The sequence below is a fragment of the Pteronotus mesoamericanus genome, unplaced genomic scaffold (genome assembly GCF_021234165.1).
Source record: "Pteronotus mesoamericanus isolate MK-2021 breed Mesoamerican mustached bat unplaced genomic scaffold, CSHL_Meso_final contig_591, whole genome shotgun sequence".
Classification (NCBI taxonomy): domain Eukaryota; kingdom Metazoa; phylum Chordata; class Mammalia; order Chiroptera; family Mormoopidae; genus Pteronotus; species Pteronotus mesoamericanus.
In genome coordinates this window covers 1,147,569-1,164,380 of record NW_026555208.1, presented here as the reverse complement: position 1 = coordinate 1,164,380, position 16,812 = coordinate 1,147,569, and the positions used below count along the sequence as shown (strand labels likewise).

General features: G+C 41.6%; 1 protein-coding gene across 3 annotated transcripts in view; it reads right to left on the bottom strand.

Annotated features, from left to right (window-relative positions):
• Positions 1-16,812, bottom strand: part of LOC129076396 (tripartite motif-containing protein 5-like) — a 111,929-nt gene that overhangs the window by 11,848 nt on the left and 83,269 nt on the right. The window contains exon 1 of one of the 3 annotated variants that reach the window (XM_054580572.1): positions 2,511-2,626. The exons of 1 other annotated variant lie outside the window; for it this stretch is intronic. The gene's annotated coding sequence lies outside the window, so the exon portion shown is untranslated. Of the gene's footprint in view, positions 1-804; positions 1,044-2,510; positions 2,627-16,812 lie in introns of those variants that run through there. One more of the 3 variants, XM_054580571.1, reaches the window with a different exon arrangement.

Here is a 16,812-nt window from a genome sequence, read left to right as displayed (position 1 = left end):
CTAGCTAGGCCTTTGGTATCACATGAACCTGCAGTGACCATGATATATGGCACTTCTCCATTTATGCAGCATTCAGGGGCTCTTTCTCAAGAGCAAAAGAAATTACCCATGTTTTCCCCTCAAAGAAGGTGGTATATAATGACCTTTGCCCTGGGGCGAAGGTATGTTAGGGGCATTCCCTGTGGAAATGGAAAGATGAGTCAGATGCAGGCAGGGCTGCCCAGGGGAGAGATGATGACAGACGGTGATAGAGACGGTAATAAAGCAAATGGAGCGCTGCGAAGAGAGTGAGATGTACATGAGGTAATAGGAAAGAAAACAGTTAGATTAGGTACCTGGGATCAGAGTCAGCATCCGTCTCATTCTTCCTGGAAAGGTAATATTGCCTTACTTTTCTAATAAGTTAGATATTTGGCTTTGAATTAGTTTTTTTGGGAAACTTATGAGGCTATTGTATAATAAAGTGGACGATCAGCTGCCTTGCAAGGCCATATGATTGACAGCAAAAATTGCTTGATGCGGAAAGTGCACTTGGGGGACTTTCTATAAAACCCAAATGCCAGTTAATAAACTTAGACTTCATTTATCATAAGGGGATTGTGACTTTTATAACCAGCACTGGCTCTTTTAGGCCCTTGGATGCTGTGCTTATAACTTTCACAAGGTAAATAGTGTACTGTAGCTCTGAGCTTACATAACCTAAGGTGGTTTCACACATATCCACTAAGTCTGGCTTCTTAAGAAGCTGAGAGAACAGGAATAAAGGACCTTCTATAGCTGTGAAGACCATCACTGAGCACTCACCTGAGGCAGCCCTTGTTGACATGTTCTGTTTGCTGTCCTGTATCCCTAGCTCAGCTAAGAGACCTAGAAGTTTATATCTCTTCAGGTCACATGAAGGAGAATGGCCATCAAATTTGGAAACAATGCTGTCAGTCATTGAGGGTATCAGAGTGGTAACACGAGTGGTAACACAGTGATGCTCATTCTCCCAAGGACTCAATATGGCCACAGTGTAGGCTCAGGGGTTCTCTCAGGAGCCCCAAGTGAAAGGGACTAGGAAGCAATAATACAAAAAAGAAAAAATCTCAGTAGATATTCATGTCTTAATCGTTCCCAAACTTTGATGGAAAAAGAAATATCTACACTATGAGATAAGTTTTCTTTTTGCTCTGTGCTAGGAAGGGAAATGTTATGCAGGCTGTAGGAGGATGAACTCAGATCTACCAACACTGTCACTGGTGCCATGTGCATCACACATGAAGGGAGCCTGACAAGGAACGAGGCTGGAGGAGAACCGGACGTGTATCCGAGCAGATGTCAGGATACTGAGAACAGCCCAGAGGCTGGACGCAGGTAGCCCCTGGCTGCAGAGAATGTTGTCCACATCAGGCTCTAATGAATGGCAAGATAGGAGGTAGGCATTGCATTGAGGGTAGATATTAAAGATGTCTCTACCCTTGTGTATGACTCAAGTATGATCCAAACATTGGGTATGGACTTCCAATTAATTGTCATCCTATTCAAAATCAAACCAATCGTGAGACAACACAAAAGCCTATGGAGGAGGGAGGACCAGAACACACATGCAGAATTTACTTTTATAGTGTGGTTACAAGGACCTAAGTTCAAATCACTTGTTGCTACAGGACACAGAGAAGCAAAGTGCAGAAGAGCTTGAGTCCTCACAGATGGAGATTCATCCCCACCTGAGCAGTGACTATAGGGCTCCAGAGCAGGCAGGGAGACAGGGAGATAAGAAACCCTGAGTGGTATCTGCCCTGCAAACTTATTGCAAATGCCTAGCCCATCCTTGAGGATCTGTGGGTTTGTGCCCCAGATCAGGCTGCCCAATCCGGGGACTTGTGCCCCAGAGCTGAGCCTACAAAGCAAATGCCTTCAAAAACGAACAACACTTACGCACAGGGGAAACCTAGGGGTGTAGGGCGCAGGGGCCCCTGCACAGTATTTAAAGGAGTTACAGAACTGGCCCCAGGACACGGGGCAGAAGCAGGGCTTTGAGGAGTACATAGACAATGAGGGGTTTCCATCTCCTGCAGGAGGAGTGGAGCCTGTTGGACTCTCACCCGAGGCTGAGATGTGGGCGTCGGGGGCGACAACAGCCTTGATCCAGGCACCACCTTGCAGCGCAGGGCCGCATCTCCCTGAAACCTGCAGGTGCCGCTGGTTAGGCCTGCCCCTTCCCCCCTGCTGCGGCCGCGCAGCCAGACCCGACTGCGGAGTGCGCGCGCCCCACTCCTCCCGTCTCCCAGGGCCATCACCTCCGCGCCACAATCGGGACTCTACTGAAGCTGCCCCGCCACTGCGGCCCCGTCTGAGCCTTTGGTCCCGGACATCCCCCACCGGGGACGCCCCTTGAGCGCCTGCCTGTTGTGGCGGGCCTGGGACGGGGTGCGGCTCTGCGCCCCAAGGTCTGAAACCCTGGACCCCAGAGTCCTTGGCAGGCTGCCGCCCTCCAGGCCCTGCACAGAGAGCAGAAGGAAACTCACCCCCAATCTTCCTGAGAAGAAGCCTATGCACTTGTCCTGGAGTTCCAGCCTGAGGCGCAGTCCTGGGCAGGATTCACTCCGCAAGCCAGAGGCCACGGGGATCGGGAAGAGCAGAGTGAAAATGAAAGTTAAATTCTTAGGGGAGCCGCAGGGAAGGAGAAAATCTGTGGACCAATGAGGGGCCTTCACATAGCTCCCTTGAAAAATACCCCGCCTTTGTGCCTGGGCCAGGGAAGCCAGCGACTGCATTCTTAATCCTTGCTCAGCTCTGCTCCGTGAGGCTGTTCTCACGGCTCCCAGAGTGATTCGCCCTTTGGAGAACTAGGCTTACCTAAGCTGTGTAATGCCACGCACACCAACCTCCTCTTGCTCCCTTAGAAACGAGGTGTCTGAGGAGGGAATAAAGTCTGTCTTTCACCACAGTGAGAACCCAGGCTGCAGGCTCACCCAAGGCTGCGATGCCGGCAGCTCTCCCCTGCCCTGTGTCTACCAGCTGAAGGAAGGGAACCTGCCAGTTTGTGTCCTGTCAGGTCACGGGAGGGGGAATGGCTGCTCAAATCTGAAGTGACCTCAGGCGGTCAGTCAGAGGGCCTCTCCCAGACTGGCAGCAGGTGATGCTGACTTTCAGAGCCTGGATTCAATATGGACAAAATGACACTTTGCCTAAGCGGACTGCAGAGCTCAAACCCATGAAGTGTGTTCTGTGGGCAATGTCATCTAATGCTATTTAACAAAAAATCTCTGTAGTCTTAGCAAAATAAAGAGCAAAAAGGAAAGTAATTGCGATGGATAAGTTTATGGGTCAACGCGACTGGATACACGGTGCCCAGAGTAAACATTTGTCAATATAAGAGATGTTGGAACCTGTGGAGAATTTTTGCTGAGTTTATTTGAGCCTAACTGACAACAGTTGCTGGGAAGCAAAAACTCAATGGGTTGAAGACGCCCCTGAGAATGGCGGTTTAGACCCTTATTTTTTACATTACAGTCAGAGGAGGAGACATAAGGGGGTTACCTGAAATCCATTGAACATCTGATGTATATTTTATGAGCTACAGAGGAGGTTATCAGTAATATTGTTTACTGACTGAAATCAGTCATGTTTTAGCACTCCTATTTTTGCTGATGTACATGTTATAGTTCAGTATAGGTAATTAAGCTACTGTACATAAGATTAGCTTCTGATTGTGTCCAAGCCATTATCTGTTTGCCTGGGATAGAGGTTCCCCATTCTGTTGCCGTATTCTTTTTCCTCTGCAGCTATCCATTGGAACTATGAAAGGGGTTTCTTCATTTGCTTGTTTGTTTTGAAGCAAGGAGCAGCCTCGAGTCTGGATTATTTTTCTGTTTAATGCTTCCTGTGTAGCTGTGAGGCAGCAGGTAGTCAGGAAGCAGGAAACTCCAGAGTTGCCCCAGGGCTAAGGTAAAGAACATGGATAAAGGGCGGAGGCCCTGTTCTAAGACTGGTAGATTCTACATCTGGAAAAGCATTAAATCCTAGTTAATCAGGAATGCACCTGTGCAGAAGATGCTACCTGACCCCTGCGTCATTATAATAGCATTATAATAAATTAGCATTGTGGGGGACCCACCCTAGAGGAATAAAAGTCCTCTAGCCCCTGAGTTCAGGGCTGCTGCTGCTGCTGCTGCTGTTAGGCTCTTCTCTGCTCTGCTCTGCTCAGAGTTGGCCTGCTTCCATATTCTGTGTGGCTTAATACATGTGCTTCTTCTCGCTTTCTGATATAAACTCTGTGTGTTTGGTTCAATTTTTTGTCCACAATCACCAAGAACCTGGTTACCTGTGCCCACCTGTGAGAGCTGCAGCATCAGCTAAATAATTTGCCTTTGCTTCCATGGTGGCAACTTTAGTACAGCCTAGCGTTTTGTTAATTGCCAATTGTTTCAATTTTTGTATGTCACATAATAATTACACAATCTATTTTCCGTTCTTTATGAGCTGCCTTGAGAATATTAAGAAGCTTCGCTGCTTCCACAACATTCCACAGTGTCATTGGCTATTTGATATTTGGCCAACTGAAAAATCTTAGTTTTTTTATTAAGCTTGTTGGGAAGGTCTTATTCAGATAATTAAGAAATTTGATGTATCCACCATGGAAGTTGTTCATATTCAGGTCAGAAACATTCCTGTTTGTTTTTCAAATATCCATGAGTAAACTAAACTAAATCAGCATTATCAAATAGTTTCCAGTAAACCCATTCCTAGGAACTAGAAAGTGGTCAGGTCAATTTGATTTTTTAAGACATGTAAAGGCTGGACCATTAATAAAAATTTGGAATCCAACTTTTATAATATTCAGTCAGATCCAGTAAACTTCTCAGCTGATTTCTGATTTTTGGAAGAGGGAAAAATAGGAATCCTCTTTTCTTTCAGAGTTGATTAGTAGCCCATCCTTACATAGCAGATAACCAAAGTATTTTACCTGGGGTAAAAAGAATAAGAGCTTGTCCTTAGATATTCTATTGTGTTCTTGTGCAAATCTAGTAGTTTCTTAGAGTATAAACTAAATTATCCACATATTGGATTAGAGTGGAATCTCTAGGGAATTTAACATCATCTAAATGAACTTTTAATATCTAAGACAATACGTGGGACTCTCCCATGTATACCAGGGGCATTACTGTCCAAGTAAAATTGTAACCTTCCCAGGTGAAAGCCCAGACGTATGCAGTTAGAATATAGTTATTCTTATTATTATGGCAAAGCTTCCCATGGAACCTCAAGTGTCTCAAAAAAGCCTAACTAGTTTAAAAACTCTTCCTCTATGAGAGAGAGTAAATCCTTGAGGTATTCTAGGGTCCATTGGAAGAACTCAAAGTCATTTCTAGGTTAAAAGTCTCTTAAAACTTAAGCTTTGGGAAGGTTTGTTAAACAGACTGAATGAAAAGACGATAACATAAGCCTTTTTGTAAATCTGGGTTAAAAAAACCACATTTTATTGCAATAATTTTAAAACACATCAACCAAACTTAAACCAGTTTTAATATTAATTCTTTGTCTAGACCACAGGATCTTGCTTAATTTCCATAAGTGTTTAATTTCCTTAAGCCAATAAAATATTACATCCAAGTAATGCCTTCTGGAGGCAGAAGAAAACACACTAAACATAATATACAGATGAACATGTATCACATCAAAACCATACACATGATCTGAATTGCTAATTTTTGTAGAGAAGACAAGGGGAACTTTATCGATTTACTATTATAAACTTAACACTTTCACAAGTTTTTACAAAATTTTCACAACTTTCATATTTTCCAAACCTTCTTATCCATTCAGAAATAACCAACTTCGAACTCACTTTCTTTCTTTTCCGTCAAAAGTATTCCCATCTCATGCCTTCTGTTACCAAAACTGTGTAACTTCTCTCCAACTCAATTTAAATTTTTAACTTTTAGAAACTTCAATTCCCAATGATAATCAAAAATAAGAATCCAGTGTTTCCTAGATAGGCTTTTATGAACACATTTCATAACCTGTAGAAATGTAGGTTTCTCTATTGGCAAATATATTCACTTTCAAGAAACACACCTATAACAAAAACATTTATTAATGGGACTGTCATTAACACTTCTAAATCTGCAATGGGGTTCAGAATGAAGATGCCCTGGAATATAGAAAAATAAAATACCCTCCACAGCCATGGTTTGGGGGATGAGGGATGCAGAGGAAGTCAGTGGAGATATACTTTGCATACCTATGGCCACTGGGTTAGTTTAATTCTGTTAATAGCTGTGCTGCTCCCTGGGCAAGGGAGATGGGCATGGCTTCTGAATGTATCCTCAGAGGCACCTGCAAGAAGCAAGGAGGTGGTTCCCCTATTTCAGCGCCTATGGGAAAGTCAAGAAGGTGGTTTGCCCTGTCACCAGGCCATGCCTGCCCTAACTGACTGATAATGGCAGCAGGGAGAATGTGAACTGTACAGAGAACTGGCAGAATGCAGCCCATTGCGGGAGAAGTCAGAAGTGGGGTCATAGAGATGGCTCTGGTTCAGGATTTAAATGAAGGCAGACAGCCGTGAGACAGGGTCTGTCATGCGGTTTGGGCAGGGGTAGGGGATGCTGCCATGCATGGAGCAGTAGTGAGAGAAGAGCTATGCTGCTTACAGTGAGGCGCTAGGTAATGTGGCTTGGGCTACGGGACTCAACCTGGACTTTGGGGCTTGCGCTTTTCGTGGACTCTTACATGGAGGCTGATGACAGTGTACTCCAGATCCTGAAGGAGAGAGCTGCTGTGTGAGGATGGCAACTTCGGCATGCTCTGGAGAGACTGGAGAACCTTTTGCATAGCCACTTAAGACAAGAACATGCGCCCTGGTTGATGTGGCTCAGTGGATTGAGCCCCATAGTGCTAACCAAAGGATTGCCAGTTCAATTCCCAATTAGGAAACATGTCTGGATTGCAGGCCGGGTCCCCAGTGGTGGGCACGTGAGAGGCAATGACACATTGATGTTTCTCTACCTCTCTTTCTCCCTTCCCCTCTGTATAAACATAAAATAAAATAAATAAAATCTTCTTTTAAAAAAGATAAGTACATGGGGACCATTTGAGGGTTTTGGCTTATAGCCTTTTGGGGAGCATAGGGAGTGCTGGGTATTGAGGGAGAGAAGTGCTCCCAGCTGAAGTGCTCCCAGAGCCCCCAAGGTTGGAATTTTGTAAATAAAGGCCTGTTACGTCCAATATGACCGTTTGGTCCTACACCAAGGCGTCCTGTGAATGGGCCCCTATCTGCTCACCTCTACAAATCCTCTCCACAGCCTCTCTGCACCAGAAGCCAAAAGCAGGCAAACCCAAGACTTGCCTATCAGTGTTTTAGCATTTTCTTACATCTAGATACCCAATAACTTTAATCGAAATTGGTTGATTTAGAAAGGAGTAGCTGAAATAAATGAGGTTGATTTGATCAGAAAGGGTCGTTTTTTTAATACCCTTTTGATAAGATTTGCCTTCCAAAAAATTTGCATACTAAGAGATGGTCCAGATAACAATTCTTAGGGACCAGGGATTGCATTTCAAAGACAGACTTTGGTTTCAGAGTTGTAAAAGGGGGAAGAATAGAGGGCTGGCACTTTTTTCTTCAGAAGACTTCTTTACTTCAGAAAGAGCTCTCAAATGTCTTACTAACTTTTTCAAAAATATATCCGTGCTCTTCCTAGAAGTTTTTAATTTCCAAATCAATATACACTTCCCATTCCTCCAGTTTACTTTTAGAGCTGTCATTTTCTAATTTTGTATGCAGAAAACTAAGTTAGGTACCAAAAAAAAAAAAGGTATTTGGCCATTTTAATTTGATAATATGTCTAGTTAAGTTTTCCTGTTTCTATATAGTACTTGCAAGTTGAGGATTTCTACCAGGAGTATTAATGAGGGATGGAGTCTGGAGGTTTCCAACATGGGAGGCACAATTTCCCATGTTATTTTTTGTTTTATTGTGACACTGATAGATTCTCTACTTCAGATTCTCTGAAAGCAATTCCAATCAAAAACCCAAAGTTTAAAACCTGCCACTCATTTTTTTCCTCCAGTCTTGCTTTAGCCCAGGTACCATCAACCCGTAAAGTGATTTCGGCCTTGAGGATTTAAAAAGACAGCTTAAATAAAGCCAGAGCCTCATACCTTAAAACAGAGAGATCAGGATTCAAGGTCACCCTTTATAAAACAAGGAGCCTTTGAGGCACAGTGGGCCCTTGCTGGGACCTAGCAGGGAGTCCAGGTGTGCCAAGTGGTCCTGGGAAGGCCTCATTGGAATCCTGACGCACTACTCCAAGTTAATGGCAATGTAAGAGACATTCAAACCTGTAGAGGATTTTTGGGAATTTTATTTGAGCCAAACTGATGACAATTGCCAGAAAGCAATGTCTCAACACATTGAGAAATTTTTTGAGCATGGCAGTTCAGCACATTATTTTATACATTTTAATCACAGGAGGAGAACTAAGTGGGGTTACATGAAATCCATTGGTAATGGATTAAGGAGGCTGGAGGAAGCAAAGTGGGAGGGGGCCCTCTGGAATTGGATAGAAAGAAAAATGACAGACACGCTCTTCATTTAAATAGCTGGGTAAAGGATAGTTAGCAGTGAACAACAGTGAGGGCATTTCTGGTCTCAGCTCTGGTGCGGTGGTTGGGGCCATGGGGTTCAGAAAAAGGGAAGTTACCTTGACATTCCAAAGGTATGTTATCATAGATGCAAAAAGACAATAGGTAGGTTCAGTTACGGTATAATTGACCTTTGTTAGGAAATAGTACAGACCTAGCACAGGACTACCTGCTGTGAACTGCTTTTGTGAATAAGTTTTAAATTCAGACCATCCTCTGTAGTTACTTTCAGTCTCTGAGTTTGTAAGGCTGCCAGGCAGGACCCTGAGCTCGTCAGGCTTGTATGTGGCCCCTTTTCTTCCACACATTATTTCTGGGTGTGACCGTGCAGGTGTTGTTTCCAGAAAAGATTAGCATTTGGATTTGTGGTCGCAGTAAAATAGACTGAGGGCCTGAGCAGAACAAAGAGGCAGAAAGAAGAAAGAAAGAAGCTGTTGCTTTTGTTTTCAGCCTGCCTGCTTGAGCTGGGATGCACATTTCTCCTGCCCTTTGTCTGGGACTTACTCCATTGACTACCCTGGTTCTCAAGCTTCTAAACTTGGACGAAGTTACACCAACAGCTTTCCTCAGTCTCCAGCTTGCAGACAGCAGGGCCTGGAACTATTCAAATGCCATAATCACGTGAGCCAATTCCTGATAACAATCTCTTTCATATGTATATGAGATATATATATAATATTTGTAATGCAGGTGGTAGAGCCCTGGGATCTCAACTGCTCATTCAGATCAGCAGAAAAAGCTGCAAGAATGACTGGATGCAGCAGGTATAGCCTTTATTACTCACATTACAGGGAGTACCGATGGTGGAAGATCGGCCAAGCAGAACCGCCCCTCTTTGAATCCGAGACTTGTTTTACGGGGTCTCAGACAAAGCGGGCATGTGTTTTGCTCCTGACTCTAAACTACATTACTGTGTTGCAACATGTCTGTGCCAGGCAGGTTCACTTGAGACTCGGGAAGATGGAGGAAAAGTCACGGAGCCGTGGGGCTGCTTGACATGCCTTTATTCAAGGATGGGAAATCATGCATGCGGCAAGCCACCTGTCACATGGCATGTCACTGGTTCCCATTCTTGTGTGTCTTTGTGGCCCTTGTGTCACCCCTAACAAGAAGCCCCTAACCCTTAATATACTAGAAGCAGACAAAGCCAGCAGGGAGCCAAAACAGGTTGAGATTCTGCGCATACAAGACCACTCAAGGCTATGGGAGTATTCATCGGGCTCAGTCTCAAGGCTCTGAGAACACTACTTATCTTAGCTCCCCAGGCATCTGGGTGAGGAAGCCAGATTGCCTCCATTTGCCCTACAGTTACCTCCTCCGTGTGTACCTGCAAAGAGAAAAGGTCAAGAAGCGGTCACACAGGACAAGACACCTCTCCCAAAAGGAGTTAAGGAGGGAATTACATTCCATTTCCAAAGCAATACACACTCCTTCTGGCCAGAGGCCCCTGACCTGCCTTCCAATATGGGAGTTTAGAGGAGCCATGTCCAGCACAATCTCACAATATTGGTTCTGTTTCTCGGGAGATCCCAGACTAACAGAATATGAAACAATTCAAAAATCGTGTATTAAGTGAACTGTGGTAATGATACTGACTCAGGTGATGATGATAATTGTGAAAACATTTATTGCGACAGTTGAAGGTACAAGGAGAATGTTTAGAGGTGATAATGCACGAAGTCATTCTTAATCCAATATGAACAGGTCAGAGAAGGAGAAGTGAGGGTAAAATCATCATCATCATCATCATCATCATCTTTGACCGTATCTACCACCTGAGTTAGTCTGGGATGTTCCTGTTTCTATAAAAGAAGGAGAGGTTGTTAAATAAATATAAATAAATAAATAGGCACCCTTACTTTAACTCTCTTTTCTAATGGGTCTTAGTATCTTGTTGCTATGCCACTTCTTCTGGTATCTTTTTGACACAGAGAGATCAGATCACTGGGGAGGAGTAGGGAAGGGCCATAGGAGAAGGTTGCCTGAGGCAATGGTGAACATTCTAGGAAGGGATTGGCTGAGAAGGGAAAGCCTCCCAGGTGCATGGAATTATGGGCCAGAAGATATAAAATAAAAGCAAAGCAGAGGCTGGCTCTTTTGCTCTCTGGCCATCTTCCTAGAGGATGCCTGGATGATCCTGCTGCAGCTGCCTCCATTTCCCAAAGATGGTAGACGGGACTCCGGGTGCTCCTTAGGATCTGGCTGGCCTGGCAGAGGGTGGCAGGCTTATTCTTCTGGTGTTCTGGAGGGAACAAGCTCTGAGGCAGAGGCCTGCCATTCTTCCAAAATTGAGTAGCTTTTGTATCTTATGTTTAGTTTATAAACTAATCTTACAGAAATAATGTAATTAAAAACTAGCACTAATGGTGGAATGATAGGGGAACTCAGGAGTTAAAAATTTTAGCCTTCATTGATAAGCTTAAGTGACTAATGCATGTGGAAAGCTGTTATTCTAAACTTGTGTTGCTTTTGAACAAAGACTTCTTTCCTTTATCAACAAACTTTGCCTCCAAAATTATTCCTTGAGTGTGGTAGTGGTCAGCAGGACCCCACTTGCCATTCAATAACATTTTCCAGTTATTAACTACAATGAAGCATCTCGTTTTGTTGTATGAAAAGCTGTAAAGATGCCCCTCATGGAAATCCTTCCCATGTGTTCCTCCTGCTCTCAATCTCTCAGGTGACCTCTGTTGCTGGGTCACAGGTACGGGCCAAGGAGGGATGAGCAAAGCTAGTGGTGTTTCAGTAACTGCAGTCGATCCCTGAGTGTGAACTTGGAAATCTTGAAGGACTAGTAACTACAACAGAGGCTACAGAGCAGGGCAGCTGTCATACCATTAAGGCTCACAAACCCAGAGAGGACAGTGCTCTAGCAAGTTTTATGAACAGCCACGCCAAAATCGTCCATCGTTGCAACTACAGGTGTTCAGTTATGAAGCTTCAATGAACTCCATGACGTTCTCTGTTTTCTTTCCCAAAGTATCCCTTTTGCCCCTGAGCAGGGCCTGGTATAGCTCCCTTGTCTGCTGGTGCCTGTGCAGAACTGGTCTGGAAGTCTAGGCTGTGGGCCGTGGAGACTTCATAGCCTCCTTCTATAGGTCTTCTTTGCTAGGATTTCTCAGGAAGTTGTCTCCAAACAAGGAGTACTTTTTAAGGGCCAGAGTTCAGCATATGTGAGTTAGAAAATGAAAATGCAAAAGTGGAAAGCAACAGGGAGATTGCAATAGGAGCCTAGTATTGTACTCTTACTAGTAAACTTCACCCCTTCCTCAACTTGCACCCACAAATGTAAGTTTCATGAACTCCATCAGGTTGGGAGTTTTTCTATTTTGTTGCTTAATATCTATTCAAAGATGTTGCATTTAAGGAGTGATAAATATACAGATATATCACTCTATGTATAGTTTTAAGATATAAGCATTTGAGTGATGTCATGCTTCTATTATACTATTCCTGCTGTGAACATGATTGCTGTGTCACATAATGAAATTCAGCTGTTTTCCTCATATCTGTTATTCTCCTTGTATAAACTTTAACCAAAAATTTTTCATATCTTCTGTTTTTTTCTGAAGGTTTTTCTCAGAATTGTGTTTAATGTGACTCCTACCACATTAACCTTTTCTACTACGCTTAAATCACCTTAGCATTTGCTTTGCCCCAAGATTTTCTCAATTGGGAAAGTGTTAAAAATCTATAGACCAAAGAGGAAGATATTTCATTATGTTCCTCACTAAGCAGATTGCATGAGTGGAGTGAAAATGCGGAGACCTACGGAGGATTAACTTTTCTCTGTCACACAAAACACAGTACACTGGAACCTGGAGCATACCCTAGTCATCAAAACTTGTGAAACATGGTGAGAAGAGCATGGCCCATTCAGGTTTCCTTTTGACCTAAATTTTCAGGTTTCTTCACAGGACCTGATTCTCTCAGTTGAAAATCTAATGCTTCGTAGGAGAGTTCCAAGATATCAACCAAGGGTGAAGGGTCAGTTCAGAGATTCAAAGGGAGAGGAGTGAAGTGATGGATATTTGACCTGTGGAAGGACTGGAAAAGAAAGAAGTGTGAGCAGAGCAGGAGTCTTGGGATAAGGGAGCTCATTTCTTTTGAACATTGCAGTCAACACCCTGTGCTGTGCTTGTCATTCATGCACAGTCATACTCGAGCTCTCCAAACCCTCAGTTTTAATCATATGATACACCTACAACTACATTAACTCTTGATATCTCTGCTTTAACCACCATGCTCCATATCACCATTTCTCTTCTGGAACTACGGGGGAATGTAATATGGTACATTTATTTTGAAGAAAATCTTGCAGTTTGTTTAACAGGAGACTCGAAAATGCACTGATTCAACTTGTTGCTAATAATAGGCAAAGCAAGCAAAAGTGAGGTTCCATTTCCACTAATGGAGATATACATTTCAACAAAACAGCCCCCTTAACTTGTCGATTGACATTATAAACTTTGGAAAAATGGAGAAAAAAAAGAAAACTAAACCTGAAGGCACAAAAAATGAAACAAGCCATCAGAATTTACAGTGTAAAGGACAGTTGGAAGAAAGGTACAGTATTGTTGGTATCTCGTAGTTTTGATTTTTTTTTCTTTTGAAGGCACATCTCAACTGGCAGATGATAGACAGAACATTGCCACACAGAGACTTACTAGCTAGAAGAACAAGAATACTTTGGGGCTACTATAGCAGCTAGAAAGTGTTACGAGAACATCTTTAAAAGAGAGATCCAGAGGGAGGAATCCCAAGTTGCACATAAAATCTCCAATCAAATCTCTCAACTGCACATGTTTGAGATAGATGACAAGCATCCAATTAGGGCTAATGGGACTGATCACAAATATTAGCTCCTGCAAAATGTGGGGGAGAATTTAGAATTTGAGTCCAATCAAGTTTACCTACTTAAAAGAAATAAACAAACAAACAAACAATAATATTCTTCAGAAAGATAGAATCCAGGGTCTCTACATCTCATTAACAAAATTCCTCTGAGGGAATTTTAGAGAGAATCTAAAATTATTCAACATATGAGAAAAGTAGAGGACATTCCCATGGGAAAGTCTTTCCATTATTCAACGGAAAAGACGATCAATTGAGACTAACTTTGAAATAATCCAGATGTATTTAGTGAAAAACAACAACAAAACTTCACAGCAGCTATTATATCTACAAATTATGTAGAAGAAAATATAATAATCCTAAATAAGACATGTCAGAAATCAAAAACAAATCGTTTTTGTTTTTAATTGAAATACTAAAACTACAAAATATGATCACTCTAAAAAGAAATCCAGGGTTGGCTCTTGAAAAATTCAGGATCATAAAAGAGAGACTAACTGGAATTTAAAGTAGATTAATAGACATTATCCAATATGAAAATAATTAACCAGTCCTCAAAAATCTGTAAAAAATATCAAAGTAATAAGCTTAAACCCAGAACTACTAATATGAAACAATAATAACATAAAGTAGCTGAATAAAATGAGAAACAAAGTGGTAACGATTGAATGTTTATTTCAATACACACAGAAAAGCATCACTCAAAATCCAATACCTGATCATGATAATAATAACTTAGAAATATCAATCTCATAAGACGAAATAAGAGAGAGCCTACATTTAACATCGTACACAGTGGTCAAATATTGAACACATTCTATTTTTGATTGGGAACATTTCAAAAAACAGGTCAACACTCATCCTTTGTATTCATCATTAAGCTGTAGACCCTACCCTAAGAAGTGAGTCAAGAAAAACAAGTAAAAATACAAATATTGTAACAGAAGAAATAAACAGTCTTTATTTATGGGTAATATAAAAGTTTAGGTAGAATATGAAAATAAATCCACAGGAACAAACTAAAATTAATAAGTGAATTAAAGTTATAAGTCTTCAAACCAATATTGAAAGGCAATTATATTTTATAAACTAATAATTAGAAAATTTAATTTATACATTCCTTTAAAATAATGTCCAGAAACAAACTACCCTGAGAAGAATAAACAACACCTCACTTTCCAACCCAGGGTGACTAGATGAATCACTTGGTCTGAGAAGGCTCATAGCACAGCAAGACTGGTAGAGTTGTTATATGTATGATATAGAAAACAGACATGTAACTGGACATTATGGAGAAACTACAAGTCAGCATCAATAGATTCCCCATCATAAATCTTGGGCAAAACAGATAATTGTTGGAATTTGGTATAATTAAGTTCATATCATGTGATTCTACCCCAATAGGGATCTCAGGTCCCCATGATTTAGAAATTTCTGGTCATCAATTTATGATAGCTCTAGACACCACTGCCAGCTCATTTCCCATCAATGACCCTGCAGGATGAGGCCTACTTTTTCCCTGAAATGCTATTGAACTGTCACCTTTAAGATTTATATTTTGTACAAATATCTCCAAATTAAGGGACCAGCACTATCTTACAAGGTAAGTATTTGTCACTGAGTACTTCAGAAGATGGAGAAGGTAACCCTATTGCTGATATTACAACATGAGAAAACCCACACCTAATGCCTAATAAACTTTTCACATGGATCCAGAATCTCTTCTCAGGATATTTTCAGAGAAGAAGCAATTTAAATGGCCTTCAGTTTGGGCAGTGGATGCTTCCCCCCAACCCCCCAACCCCCCACCCCTCCCCACAAGACGTTTTAATGTTAAGAACTTTTCCGTTGTGTTTGATAACTCAGGTACTTTTTCCAGTAAGTTGTTTCACATTTTGAACTGGGAGCTTGGACATTGCAGGGAACACAACCCATGAATATCCTTGGAGAGACAGCTGTTGTAAATTTCACAAGTACAAGTTTTTCTTAATGAGTTATGTCTTCAGTCATTGCGGCAATAGGGTGACAGGAAAGCAGAGGTTAAAGAGACTATAAATGAGAATTTGTTTCCCTCAGTATCTATGAGAGAGGAGTATGTGTTGACTGGGGGTTGGGGGAGGGTTGTAGGTGGAGGTCAGGAGAGATGGAGAGAGAGACAAAGAGAGAGAAAGAGAGAGTGGATGTATCTATTATCTATCTTTGAATCCCTTCCCACCTCCCAGCACGGACCTCCTAGAAATAGAGAACTGAAAAGTTTCTTGTGAGACAGGGACTAAAGCAGACACTGGCCAAGGAGCCCATTATTTCTACTTCTCTTTGCTATTAAGTAGGTTAAGAATAGTGGGAAGTGAAATGCCAAAAATACGGTGACAACACCAACTGTGGCAGGAACACTTGCTCCCATGCTTTACTCACTGCTGAGGACACCTGCATCCCTCAGGCCTCTGGAAAGGGTGAGGCGGACCAGGGAAGGGAGACACTGGCCTTCATGGGTCATTGCTGAGGGAGGCCATCCAGAGCTCCTGACCCTGCCTCTATACCTGTACATTATAATGTGAACCAATATCTGAAACGTGAGAATTTCCAGGCGAATAGAGAAAAGGCTTTCATTAGAAAAGAGGATTACTAAGGAAATAGAAGAGAATGTCAAATCAACTTTTATCTAGTACACTCATTTAGATTAAGAAAACTATTCTAGTACTTAAAAGAGTAAGTAGCTACAATAAAAGATAAAACTTTATTTCTTAATAAAAAAATCACTAAATGCACAATAAGTATGAGTAAGTATAGGCAAAATGTTATACAATAGATTTATAGAATGTTTTCATCTTGCAACACTGAAGATTAAACTTGGAGAACTGCAATGACTTAACAATGTAAGTGGTTAGATCCCATATTAAGTGTTTTTACCACAATAAAAAAGACAATGTGACTTATAGCAGATATTAAATAGTAAATTCAAATAGAATGGTTAGAGAATAGCAATTAGAACTGTATACTCGAAAACTGTAAGATAAAATGTATTTGAAATTTAAAAAAACAAGTATTTTTATGCAAACGGTAAGATTAAAATGGTGTGGTTCCTCAATCAATAAATTCTATCTCAAAGCATAACAAAGCCATTAAAATTTGAAGTACATTAATATTCATTTTGAACTTTCATTGTTTCAAATCACAGAGAAAATTAACAGCAATATAGACCACTGCTTATATGCTAACGAATTAGAAAGTTTGTGCAAGTATTCTATTTTTCAAATTCCCTGATGCTCTTATGTTAATCTTAGTATTTTTTGTTTCTGATGAAAATCTGAATCCAATTTAATTTAA